The following is a 13,438-nucleotide window of genomic DNA, read 5'->3' as shown; positions in this document are numbered from 1 at the left end:
ATTAACCTAAGTATGGCTACAGTTTGAATTGTTTGTCATCGTAGGCACACCTAAGAAGGATTTTACCCTGCTAAGGTGTGCTAAGGTCAAATAATAATCGGACATGCTTTCAATAGAGTAGTCTCTAGAGTAGACAGAAATATTAGCAGAACTTTCAGTTCATACTCATGAATGCAATTAATCTGTCTCCAAGAGGAAAATGGATTTCCATATATTGTAGACTTGTTAGTTCATAGTGAATACGCAACCTACAAATTAGATGTGGGCTCATAATGTGAATATTTCATGTCAACTATCTGATTTGTGTCTGCAAAGTAGATCATGTTTCTTTTAAATGTGTGCAGTCCAGTGCAGTCTTCTCTATAAGTGTGCTAGTAAATCCTACCTTAGAAATACTTATTTGCACACAGGTGTCTATATCCATGTGTTATCATCTAATGGAAAAGACTGTCCTCTTGAATAAAATGTTATTCTGCAATTTCCTGAATGGTGGCATCTAATGTATAATGTATGCACTACTTAAAAGCCTTCCATAATGTATACTCAAACATTACATTACATTTTACTCTGCCAGTTAGAAGTTTGCCTTCAGCTATGCCATAGGGCTTTCAGCCATCCAGACTTAACTTCTAAACATATAAATGCCTTTTGACATTAAGTGAGAATAGGTGCTTGCATCCGGGCAGAATATAAAGACTATTAATATATTTAGCTAAAAACATATTTAGGATTAGCTATAACTAAGGGAAAGAAGATAGATAGATAGATAGATAGATAGATAGATAGATAGATAGATAGAAAGATAGATAGATAGATAGATAGATAGATAGATAGATAGATAGATAGATAGATAGATAGATAGATAGTAATCAACATCATTGGTGATCAAGAGTGATCTGTAGCTGTGATTGGCAAGACAATTGCTAGGGATAACTAGGAAATCGTAAATGCCCTGAGCTTTCTAAAGGCCCACAGGACTGTCTGATAATAATGCACTGGGGTATGCTATATCTGATGCCTATAGATATTAGATGCACAGACCATTGTGGACTATTTTGTAGACAATCAAATGTACATTAGGTACAAAAACCCCAAAAACAATAAAAGTAAAAGAAGTGAAGAAAATATTTAATCAACTGAAATAGTGAGAAAAAATGCAGCAACACATTACAAAACCATATGAAGCATATACATATTATGTATCTACAATAAATGTATTCTCTTTAAATGTACAGGTAAAATCTGCAAAAATAAATAAGAAATAAATGGCAGAATTATTTTATGCATTTTTTTTCATTCTAAAAATGGCATAACAATAAATAAGCATCATATACTGTTCATATCTGAAAAGGGTAACTAAAATGTATTGACCAGTCACAGAATATGCCGTATTTTGCTGACTATAAGTTGCACCAGACCATAAGACACACTCCAAATTTTGGGGTTGAAAATAGGAATTTTTTTTAATAAAATGGTGGTGCATTTTATAGTCCAATTTTGCGATAGCTTACCGGGGGGTGTTGGCTGCGGTGGAGCGGTGTCACAGGCTGTGTGTCCTGCCTGGGCTGTTAGAAAATGTCAGCGTTGAGCCGAGTCCCCGCACTTTCCCATTGATTTCCCTGTGGTGGGCTTCGGGAAAATGGCTCCCGATTGAGCAGATTGAGATCTCGTATGTATGAAACCACATAAAGTTTTGTTAAAAGTTGTCTAGCTTGTTTTTACATTATTGGGAGAAGAAAGGATCAATGCAATAAGGATGTACACACCTAATAAATGGATAAGTATACGATTTTATTGATACAAAGGGCACACATACGAGTAATAATATCACTTTAAAACATGCAACAATACAAAACCATAACCCTACCCGAGTAGTATATAACTAACTAATACAACAAAATGGTACGAAAAAATAACAGTGGAGAACAGGACCTCATAGGTAATAGGGGGTATACCACTAAATATCAATTGAGCAGAAAAAGGACCATAAGTGTTTCAAAACCCCAAGTAAAACATAATTTAGACACAATGAGATGACTAAAAAGATTTCATAAGTTTATTAAATATATTTAGAAAAACACATTGCATGAGTTCCGTATAATACAAGACATAACATGGACAGGTGAGGCAAAATAGGGTAGATAGAGACACAGCTGGTGTCAGATTTTAAACCAGACCTACAACACATAAGGTCATATGGCTTATCCAATACAGTTCATTGGTAACAATAAAATGTGTGTTGATAGAGTCACAATACCATTAGTCATATAATCTAGCGTGCATATGAGATCAATAAAAACGGCCATAAGTCATTCACAACATCACAAATGTGCAAATATCCCATGAATTAAGCTAAATGTAACATACTTAGTGAGAGGTTTTAGATAACCAATGGTGTCAGGAGAGGCCCTGACACGTGTTTCCGTACTTCCTCAGGGGGCAGTGGTGGGGTGTGTGTGGATACAGGGCCTCTTATACAGTATATGCGGACCGAAGAAGAAGGAGTTGGCACTGACCAATGATGGCGCATAGCGCCACGCACCCCCGGACATTGGTGACCGTGGCGGGGTCCCAGGCGGTATCTCGGAAAAGGGGAACTCCCCCATTGATGTCACATGTTCCAGGGCACCGCCCATCAGAGGCCGCGCCACAGTCACATGACCGCGGCACCCGGCGCATGCGCACAAGGTCAGCCCACTTAAACGTAGAGGGTAATATGGAATAGCGCTCACCAGAATACAGGGGACAAGTATAGGAGAGGACAGGAGGTCGCTCCCACATAGGAAAGTGAATACTGCACCTGCTTACACATATAACCCAATGCCACCCCGCACATAGTATACAATTTAAGAACTTAAGAACCATACATGTTACAAAACAGATCATATTACAAAAAGTCCATAATGTGGATTATTATCCACATCCAGAGTGTCATTCGTTCTTTCTGGGAGAGACTTGGTTACATTTAAATCCATATATAGTATCTGTCGTTGGATAACAAAATTCCCTTCCGACTGCAGTTCAAAAAAGTTTTTGCATAAAAAGAGGCCAGGGGAGATAAGTGAACTAAAAAGGGAACAAAAAAATATAACAAACACACACAATTAAAAGACAGACTGCAAACAAGAGGTATAGGGCTGAAAAACAGAGATATAACAGTGAAGAACATTAAATTGTTCACACTTAACAGGGTATACGAGGAAAGTCACCCGGAGGCCAAGGCATCCAAAGAAAAATACACTTTACAGTAGTCAAAATTAGGCCATCATAAGGAGAAATCGATCAGCTGCACAACCTAGTACATGTTAGAACCTTGCTGTTAGGTTTTTTTTCCTTTGCTGGTCACATGACCTTGTTGGCCTATTTAATCCTGCTCCGCCCTTCTGGCTTTGCTGGACTTCATTGTATATCTACTTTCTAGCTAGCCTGTGCTCTGTATCTAACTCTGTTAGTTTGCTTGGTCTACGGACCTCTAGGTTCTATCTATTTTGTTTGTTCGTCTGTCTGCTACTATTTCTGTTAGGAGGTGTCCCATATTCCTCCCAGTCCTTAGTACTTGTAGGGATTCCCTCCCCAAATCTATAGGTCTCCGTACAGACTAGATTAGGACTTTAGCAGGTCTGATCGCAGGATCAGGTTCCCTGTTACATCGTAGGGATTCAGCTGAGTCTTATAGTAGGGACAGATCTCCTCTCTTTCCTTAGCTTTGGTAGCAGAACATAACAGTAAGTCCAGCCTGTAAATTCTCTAAGGAAAGATTTTTTTTTGTTCCATCATGGTGTCGGTTCAGGATTTGGCTAAACACCTGCAGGGACTCTCTCTGGAAGTGGCCGAGCTCCGTCAGCACGTGAGTAACTGTCCTGGAGCATATTTCTTGGAGCCTAAGGTATGTTTGCCGGATTTATTTTTTGGTGAACATCGAGAATTTTTTTCATTTAAAAATGCTTGCTTATTGTATTTTCGTTTGAGACCCAAGTCCTCTGGGGATGAATTCCAGCGCGTAGGGTTCATAATGTCACTTTTGCGCAAAGAGCCTCAGGAGTGGGCCTTTTCTTTGCAACCTAGTGATACATGCTTCAGATCAGTGGATAGTTTTTTTTCTGCTTTAGGACTATTATATGATGATCCTGACCGTGTGGCATCAGCTGAGACTGAGTTGAGACGTTTAAAACAAGGATCAGGTAATATGGAAAAATATTGTACACATTTTCGTCGTTGGTCCACTCAAACAGGGTGGAACGATTCTGCTCTGAAAAGTCTATTTCTTGCTGGGCTCAGTGAAATGGTTAAAGACCTGCTAATTGCTTATCCTACACCTGAGGATTTGCAACAGGCTATGCAATTAGCTATACGGGTGGACAGAAGACTGCGTGCTAGGGTTAATGAGAGCAAATCCTCTGCTATGTCAGTTTCTGGTTATGATAATGTGTGTACTAACAGTGGTGAACCGATGGAGATTGGATCGGTGGCACCTCGCTCTCAAGAAAAACACCGTCGTTTTTCAGAAGGCTTGTGTTTCTATTGCGGGAAATCTGGTCATTTGATTAAAGGCTGTGAGCTTCGTATGAAGAAAGAAAAAAAAATGGTCAGTCACGCCCGTATTGCCTGTTTAAATTCCAAGGGTATATTTTTAGCTGCTTCCACGATTGCTCAGGAAAAATTAATGGAATTTCGGGTGTTTGTTGATTGCGGGTCTACACTGAATGTTATTGATGGGGGATTCGTGGAAAAACTCAATTTAAAACCTGAACCTTTATCATCCCCCATTGCTGTGGTTTCTGTGGATGGCTCCCCTTTGAAGAATATTACTCTCAAGGTCAGTGAATTTCCTCTCACTATTAATGGTGTTCACCATGAGAAATTGGATTTGGTAGTGTTGAATAACTTGCCTTCTCCAGTAATATTGGGTTTGCCCTGGTTAAAATTTCACAATCCTGTACTGGATTGGTCTACCAGTGAAATTAAATCCTGGAGCCATAAATGTTATGACAAGTGTTGTAACGGGCGTATTGCAGCTTTGGATAGGGGAGAATTGCCTGTTCCTATTCAGGGTTTTTGGAGAGTTTTTTCTGAGAAAGAATCGCAGGTTTTGCCTCCCCATAGAGACTATGATTGTTCTATTGAATTTGTCCCTGGAGCGACTCTTCCTAAAAGTCGTTTATTTAACCTTACTATTCCTGAGAGGAAGGCTTTGGAGGAATACATACAGACAAGTTTGGCCGCCGGTCACATTAGGCCCTCTAAGTCTCCTGTGGCGGTTGGATTTTTTTTTGTAAAAAAAAAGGACGGAGGTTTACGTCCTTGTCTGGATTTTCGTGAGATTAACAAAATTACGGTACGCAATCCTTACCCACTGCCATTGATTCCTGATCTGTTTAACCAGTTATTGGGGGCCAAGTGGTTCTCTAAAATTGACCTTAAGGGGGCATACAATCTGTTGCGCATGAAGGAGGGTGATGAATGGAAGACTGCTTTTAACACTCCTGTGGGTCATTTTGAGAATCTGGTTATGCCTTTTGGTCTTACTAATGCTCCTGCATTTTTTCAGAATCTGATTAATGACATCCTTAGAACTTTGATCGGTAAAAATGTGGTTGTGTATTTGGATGACATTTTGATTTATTCGCCAGATCTGGAGTCTCATTGGCGGAGCGTGCGTGAGGTATTACAGTTATTAATGGACAATTCGCTTTTTGCTAAGCTGGAGAAATGTGAGTTCGCTGTACAGAGAATTAGTTTTTTGGGCTACATTATCTCCAGCAAAGGTTTTGAGATGGATCCGGTTAAGGTTCAGGCTGTGCAGGAATGGCCTAGGCCTATTGGTTTGAAATCAATACAGAGGTTTTTGGGTTTCGCCAATTACTATAGAAAATTCATAAAAAATTTTTCTAGTATTGTCAAACCTCTGACTGATCTCACCAGGAAAGGTGCTGATGCGGTTCAGTGGTCTTCTGAGGCCATTGAAGCTTTTGTGTATCTCAAGGAGAGGTTCACCTCTGCTCCCATCCTTATGCAGCCTGATGTTACTAGGCCGTTTTTGGTTGAGGTTGATGCTTCCTCTGTGGGGGTTGGCGCAGTATTGTCTCAGGATAACGGGGATGGATTACATCCCTGTGCATTTTTTTCAAAAAAATTTTCGGAGACTGAATTGAATTACGATATTGGTAATCGGGAATTATTGGCTATTAAACTCGCATTTGAACACTGGCGCCACTTCTTGGAAGGTGCGGAATTTCCCGTTCAGGTTCTTACGGATCATAAAAATCTGATATATCTTGACGCTGCCAAGCGCCTGAATGCCCGTCAGGCTAGGTGGGCACTGTTTTTCTCGCGGTTTAATTTCTCCGTTACTTACATCCCTGGTACTAAGAATGTTAAGGCGGATGCCTTGTCTCGCAGTTTTTCTCCCATAGTCGGTGCTGAGAAAGAGGAAAACATTTTACAAGAAGGTGTTGTGATAGCTGCTTTAGACTCCGTTTTGGAAGATGAGATTCTTAAAGCTCAGGAGAATGCCCCATCTAACACTCCTCATGGGAGGTTGTTTGTGCCTGGGACCTTTAGGAGAGATTTGTTTGTTGAGTGTCACGAATCTCGGTTGGCAGGTCATCCCGGAATCTCTGAGACCAAGAGACTGGTGGGTCGCAGTTTTTGGTGGCCTGGATGGCAGAAGGAAGTCATTAAGTGGGTGCGCCAATGTACTATATGTGCTAGATCTAAGTCCTCACATACTCCTGCTGCGGGGTTGCTTTGTCCTTTGGAGGTCCCCAGTGCTCCTTGGACACATTTGGCTATGGACTTTATAACTGACCTTCCCCCCTCTGAGGGTTTTACTGTCATCTGGGTGGTCGTGGACCGTTTTAGCAAGATGTGTCACTTGGTTCCCTTCGTCAAACTGCCCTGCGCTAAAACTCTCGCTAAGGCCTTTGTCAAGGAAATTGTCAGACTTCATGGCGTTCCTACTGACATTGTTTCTGATAGGGGTCCTCAGTTCGTGGCTCGTTTTTGGCGTGCCTTTTGTGACAGGTTGGGAATTCATTTGTCGTTTTCGTCCGGATATCATCCTGAATCTAATGGCCAGACAGAAAGGAAAAACCAGGATGTTGAGCAGTTCTTGCGTTGTTTTGTGGCAGACAATCAAGAGGGGTGGTCTGAGTTTCTGCCACTTGCCGAATTTGCTCTGAACAATCATACATCTTCTTCTGCTGGTTGTTCGCCTTTTTTTTGTTGTTCTGGGAGACATCCGTCGTTTGGGTCGTTCTCCAAGTTGGGATCTGCCGTGCCTGAGGAGGAGAATTTTTCCGGTGATTTGGAAAGAGTTTGGACGGATGTGCGTGGTAATCTTCAGGAGGCCAACAGAAAATCTAAAGACTACTTTGATAGGAAACGACAGGAGGTTTTGTTCGCTGTTGGTGACATGGTTTGGTTGTCCTCTAGGAATCTGCGGTTGAGGATTCCTTCTAAGAAATTGGGTCCCAAGTTTGTAGGGCCCTTTAAGGTACTTCAGGTTGTCAACCAATCTGCTGTTAGGTTGGAGGTTCCTACCTCCTGGAGAATTAATCCGGTCTTTCATGTCTCTCTGTTAAAAAAAGCTGTTGTGTCGGATGGTGACGCCTCTGCCTCTGTTCCTCCGGTGGTGGAGGACGGGGAATATGAAATTTCTCGCATCCTTGACTCTAGACGGTATAGAGGTAGTTTGCAGTATCTTGTGGCCTGGAAAGGTTTCGGACCCGAGGATAACTCTTGGGTGAGGTCAGATGATGTTTCCGCGTCCAGACTTATCAGAGCGTTTCACAGGAGATTTCCTGATAAGCCTGGTCCTAGGGGATCCGGAGGATCCTCTTAGAAGGGGGGGTACTGTTAGAACCTTGCTGTTAGGTTTTTTTTCCTTTGCTGGTCACATGACCTTGTTGGCCTATTTAATCCTGCTCCGCCCTTCTGGCTTTGCTGGACTTCATTGTATATCTACTTTCTAGCTAGCCTGTGCTCTGTATCTAACTCTGTTAGTTTGCTTGGTCTACGGACCTCTAGGTTCTATCTATTTTGTTTGTTCGTCTGTCTGCTACTATTTCTGTTAGGAGGTGTCCCATATTCCTCCCAGTCCTTAGTACTTGTAGGGATTCCCTCCCCAAATCTATAGGTCTCCGTACAGACTAGATTAGGACTTTAGCAGGTCTGATCGCAGGATCAGGTTCCCTGTTACATCGTAGGGATTCAGCTGAGTCTTATAGTAGGGACAGATCTCCTCTCTTTCCTTAGCTTTGGTAGCAGAACATAACAGTACATATATTTTATATGCCCATATCAGGTAAAAAAGAGGGGGGGGGGGATCTAATAAAATCCAAAAATGATAAATAAATAAAGAACGGGTCACACCATGGGGGTCTCGCGTCCAGAGTAGAAGGGACACGGAGGGAGCAAGCGGATACTATATAATTACAGGAAAGAGGAAAAACTCAATCGTTCGTTAAGACCAGCCGGTGACATAGTTCCCAGTCTGTAGATCCAACGGCACTCCAATTTAGCAAGTGCCTTCTTTACATCACCTCCTCTCAGGCCCAAATGAACCTGGTCAATGCCACGGACCTGCAGACTTTTGGGATCATAATGATGGTGTTGCTTAAAATGTCTTTGTAAGGTCCAAAGCGATGATAAATCCTCCACCTCCCCAGCTCCAAAAATGTCCAGCACATGTTCCCTCATGCATCTCCTGAATTCTCTGGACGTGAGCACCACGTAAATGAGCCCACAACCTCATGTCGTATGATAAATGACCCCAACACTACTACAGGAGATGTACTGCCTGACATCAAACTCTCTTGTGCCATCCGCATTATGAAATGTTTTAGCCCTAACTATATTTCTGCATGAGAGGCAGGAGCCACAGGGATGGCAACCCCATTTGAGGTTACCAATATTAAAAGGTAAAATATTCTGGCGCACATAGTGACTGTGCACCAGAGTATCCCTAAGGCTCCTGCCCCTCCTCGCAGTCATAAGAGGACGATTAAGTAAGAACTCCCGAAGACTTGGATCAGTTTTTAGCACCTGCCAGTGCTTGCCAAGGATGCCTCTGATGGCGTGCCACTAATTGTTAAAAGTGGATATAAATCTCACCACAGTCCGATTTTTTAATCTTGGTGACGGCTTAGATATGAGCAGTTTCTGTCTGGAGGCCTCCTTCACCCTCTGGTAACCTCTCTTAATACTACAATTGCTATGTCCTCTAGAGACAAATCGTTCCCACATGTCCACTGCACACACTTTGAAGTCTACCTCATCAGAGCAAATACGTCTAAAACTTAAAAATTGCCCTGTGGGTACTGCACTGATTGTAGATCTTCTGTGTGCAGATGAGGCATGCAGGACAGAATTGACTGAGGTCTCCTTCCTGAATATGGTCGTGCCTATCTCACCATCCTCATGAATTGAAATCTTGATATCCAATAAGTCAATACTTCGCAAATGATGTTTATAAGTGAGGTTGATATTGTAGTCATAAATTCATAAATTCATAAATTCATAAAAATTCATAAATTCATTCATAAATTCCTCCAGCTCGGGGACCGATCCATCCCAGATGATCAGGATGTCGTCAATGTACCGAATCCAGCACTGCGAATGGGCCGCGGCCAGAACCCCACCACCAAAAACCTCCTTCTCCTAATAACCAAGAAAGAGGTTTGCGTATGATGGGGCGCAGGCCGCGCCCATCGCAGTGCCCCTCCTCTGTAGGTAGAATCGGTCCCCGAACAGGAAGCAGTTATGCTTTAGTACAAACTCAAGTAGGGTAAGAACCAGAGAACAAAGCAACGTCTCCATACTGCTCATCTCCAAGAAGTATTTCACAGCCCTCAGTCCGTGGTGGTGCTCAATACTTGTATAGAGGGCCTCCACGTCAACAGCAACCAGCGACACCCCACCCTCCAATATAAGCCCGCCTAACAACCGTAAGACGTCCAAAGTGTCTCTGACATAGGAGGGAAGCGTCTCAACTAGTTGATGTAGATAGTATTCGATAAACTTGCATGTCATATCACACAGCCCTCCAATGCCAGAGACAATCGGACGACCTGGCGGAGTCAGTGGGTTTTTATGGCTCTTAGGTAATAAGTCGAAGTTGGGGATCACTGCGGCCTTGACGAGGAAGCCCTCCAATACCTTTTTAGTAATGACACCCCTATCAAGGGCATCCTCAAGAACACTGGCAAGTTCAGCTGAAAACAAGATCATGGGGTTGGAAGGGAGTCGTTCATAATATGATTTATTACGCAATTGGCGCATCGCTTCTTTTTCATACATATCCGATGGCCAAATAACGACGTTTCCCCCCTTATCAGCTGGTTTAATAACAATCCCCTTCAAATCCTGCAACTCCCGAAGGGCCTCCCTATGTTTGAAAGAGAGGTTACATTCGGATTTGTGAGTATTCAGTTTTTCAAGGTCTCTAAGGACCAGCGTATTAAAAATTTTGACCTGGGGACATATGGACAAGGGGGGAAACGTCGCTGACCTCGGATATATTTGCTGCGGAAATTTACCTTTATTGGTGAAATTTGACTCTTCTTCCAATTCCTCCAATGTCAACAATGCGTCTGCCTCAATCTGGGAATAAGATGTATGGACTTTTTGTAATATGATCTGTTTGGTACCATGTATGGTTCTTAAGTTCTTAAATTGTATACTATGTGCGGGGTGGCATTGGGTTATATGTGTAAACAGGTGCGGCATTCGCTTTCCTATGTGGGAGCGACCTCCTGTCCTCTCCTATACTTGTCCCCTGTATTCTGGTGAGCGCTATTCCATATTAACCTCTGCATTTACGTGGGCTGACCTTGTGCGCATGCACCGGGTGCCGCGGTCATGTGACTGTGGCGCGGCCTCTGATGGGCGGTGCCCCAGAACATGTGACACCAATGGGGGATTTCCCCTTTCCCCGGACTCCGCCTGGAACCACACCACTGTCACCAATGTCTGGGGGCGCGCAGCGCTATGCGCCATCATTGGAAAATGCAAAATCCTTCCTCTTTGGTCCGCATATATAAGAGGCACTGTATCCACACACACCCCACCACTGCCCCCTGAGGATGTACGGAAACACGTGTCGAGGCTCTCCTGACACCGTTGGTTATCTCCAACCTCTCACTAAGTATGTTATATTTAGCTTAATCCATGGGATATTTGCACAAATGTGATGTTGTGTATGACTTATGGCTGTTTTTATTGATCTCATATACATGCTAGATTATATGACTAATGGTATTGTGACTCTATCAACACACATTTTATTGTTACCAATGAACTGTATTGGATAAGCCACATGACTAGGGATGAGCGAGCACTAAAATGCGCGGGTGCTCGAAGCTCGGGCCGAGCACATCGTGATACTCGGGTGCTTGACCCGAGCTACGAGCCCAATGTAAGTCTATGGGAAACTCGAGCATTTTTCTGGCGGTCCACCCCAGCGGTCTGCAGAAGGTCAAAAATTGCCCAAATCGATGGGAACAGTGCACAATTAAACATGTCAGGCAGACAGGCAGAATATATAGGCAGACAGGCAGGCAGGGTATATAGGAGGGTGCATGAAAAATATAGCAGGGCACTCGGAACACACTGGTGTCCTCTGATTTTCATGCACCTGTCTCTTTAAAAAAGCCGGCAATTCAGCCACCGCATACAGTTATAACATCGGTACCTGAAAATTTAGAACAGAAAGAATAGAGCATCACACATAGATTAGATAGATAGAAACATGTTAGTCACATATATAATGAGTACAGTGACAGTGTTGGTAACTGTACTTGTCATTTAGTGTTAAACTAAAGGATTTATTAAAAAAAAAATTGGCGTGGGGTTCCCTGTAATTTTAGTCTCTAGCAGAGGTTAAGCAGATGGCGGGGGCAGATGTTTGAAGCCTGGGAAGGGGGTAATACCCACGTAGCTTCCCAGGCTACTAATATCAGCCCCCAGCTGAATACTTAGCCTTTACTAGCTATTAAAATGGGGGACCCAAAAAAAAATGACGTGGGGTCCCCTTATTTTAATAGCTTGCAAAGGCTAGGCAGACAGCTGGGGGCTGATACTAATAGCCCAGGAAGGGTGCCATGAATATTGGCCCCCTCCCAGGATAGAAACACCAGCCCCCAGCCGCCCCAGAAATGGCGCATCCGTAGGATGCGCCAATTCTGGCACTTAGCCTCGCTCTTCCCACTGCCCTGTAGCGGTGGCAGTGGGGTAATAGGGCTGGCATTGATGTCAGCTTATAACGCCAGCTGACATCAAGCCCAGGTTAGTAATGGAGAGGCGTCTATAAGACGCCTCCATTACTAACCCCATAGTGAAAGTGAAAAAAAACACCAACACCCAGAATAAAATCTTTTAATTGAAATAAACACACAATACTCTAATATTCTAAATTAAACTCTACTTACCATTACACCCATTCCAGCTGAAGCCAATGTCTCCTGCAATAAAAGTAAAATAATTAACCAACCTCATCCTTACTTTTCCATGGTTCCCATGACGGCTCCAGCTCTGCTACATTGAGATGGCAGGCTGGATCGTAGCAGAGCGCTGCCATCCAACTTGCCATGCCGCAGAGACACTGAGAAGCCTTGCGCTCCTCAGTGTCTCGCTGTGACGGCATCCAGATGAACTCGGCTCACCTCATGCACGTCACTGACAGCGTGGGAGAATTCTCCTGCGCATGCGGTGCTGCCAAATGACGTCACCGCGTGAGCAGGAGAATTCTCCATGGCTGTGGCATTACATTGAGTGGCAGGCAATCCCTGCATGTTGATTGGTGCTCTAAATAGCGCCAAACATGCAGGACGGGGACCCGAGCATCTGCCCGAGCATCGCGCAAGTACTCGGCGAGCTCCGAGCATCTCGAGTACTGAGATGCTTGGGCGAGTGCTGAGCAGTGGTGAGCATGCTTGCTCCATCACTACATATGACCTTATGTGTTGTAGGTCTGGTTTAAAATCTGACACCAACTGTGTCTCTATCTACCCTCTTTTACCTTACCTGTCCATGTTTTGTATTATACGGAACTTGTGCAATGTGTTTTTCTAAATATATTTAATAAACTTATGAAATCTTTTTAGTCATCACATTGTGTCTAAATCATATTTTAATTGGGGTTTTGAAACACTTATGGTCCTTAATAAAACAAAATGATATAATAATCAAGGACAAATCAAGAAGATGAGTTGGAAATAAACCAATGCTGTCTACCCTCAATGAGCTCAAATAACCATGCACCGAAAGAAAGGTCGTATGTATGTAGTGCCAGGTGACAATATAAGCTATGATACAGTCCTATAGGGCAAATACCTAAATAAATGAGCATTAAAGGGACACAAGCTACTAATAAAGATATATGTTATAACAAATACAATTTTATCAATAAAATCGTTTACTTATCCATTTATTAGATGTG

General features: G+C 43.0%; 1 protein-coding gene across 1 annotated transcript in view; it reads left to right on the top strand.

Moving 5' to 3' along the window:
• The window catches only part of GABBR2 (gamma-aminobutyric acid type B receptor subunit 2), a 1,360,263-nt gene that overhangs the window by 330,417 nt on the left and 1,016,408 nt on the right, over positions 1-13,438 (top strand). The gene's annotated exons all lie outside the window — the stretch shown is intronic.

This window comes from Phyllobates terribilis, unplaced genomic scaffold (assembly GCF_046119375.1).
Source record: "Phyllobates terribilis strain yellow unplaced genomic scaffold, ASM4611937v1 Scaffold_4__5_contigs__length_816908805, whole genome shotgun sequence".
NCBI classification, from domain to species: Eukaryota; Metazoa; Chordata; class Amphibia; order Anura; family Dendrobatidae; genus Phyllobates; species Phyllobates terribilis.
This window is presented reverse-complemented; position numbering and strand designations above follow the sequence as displayed.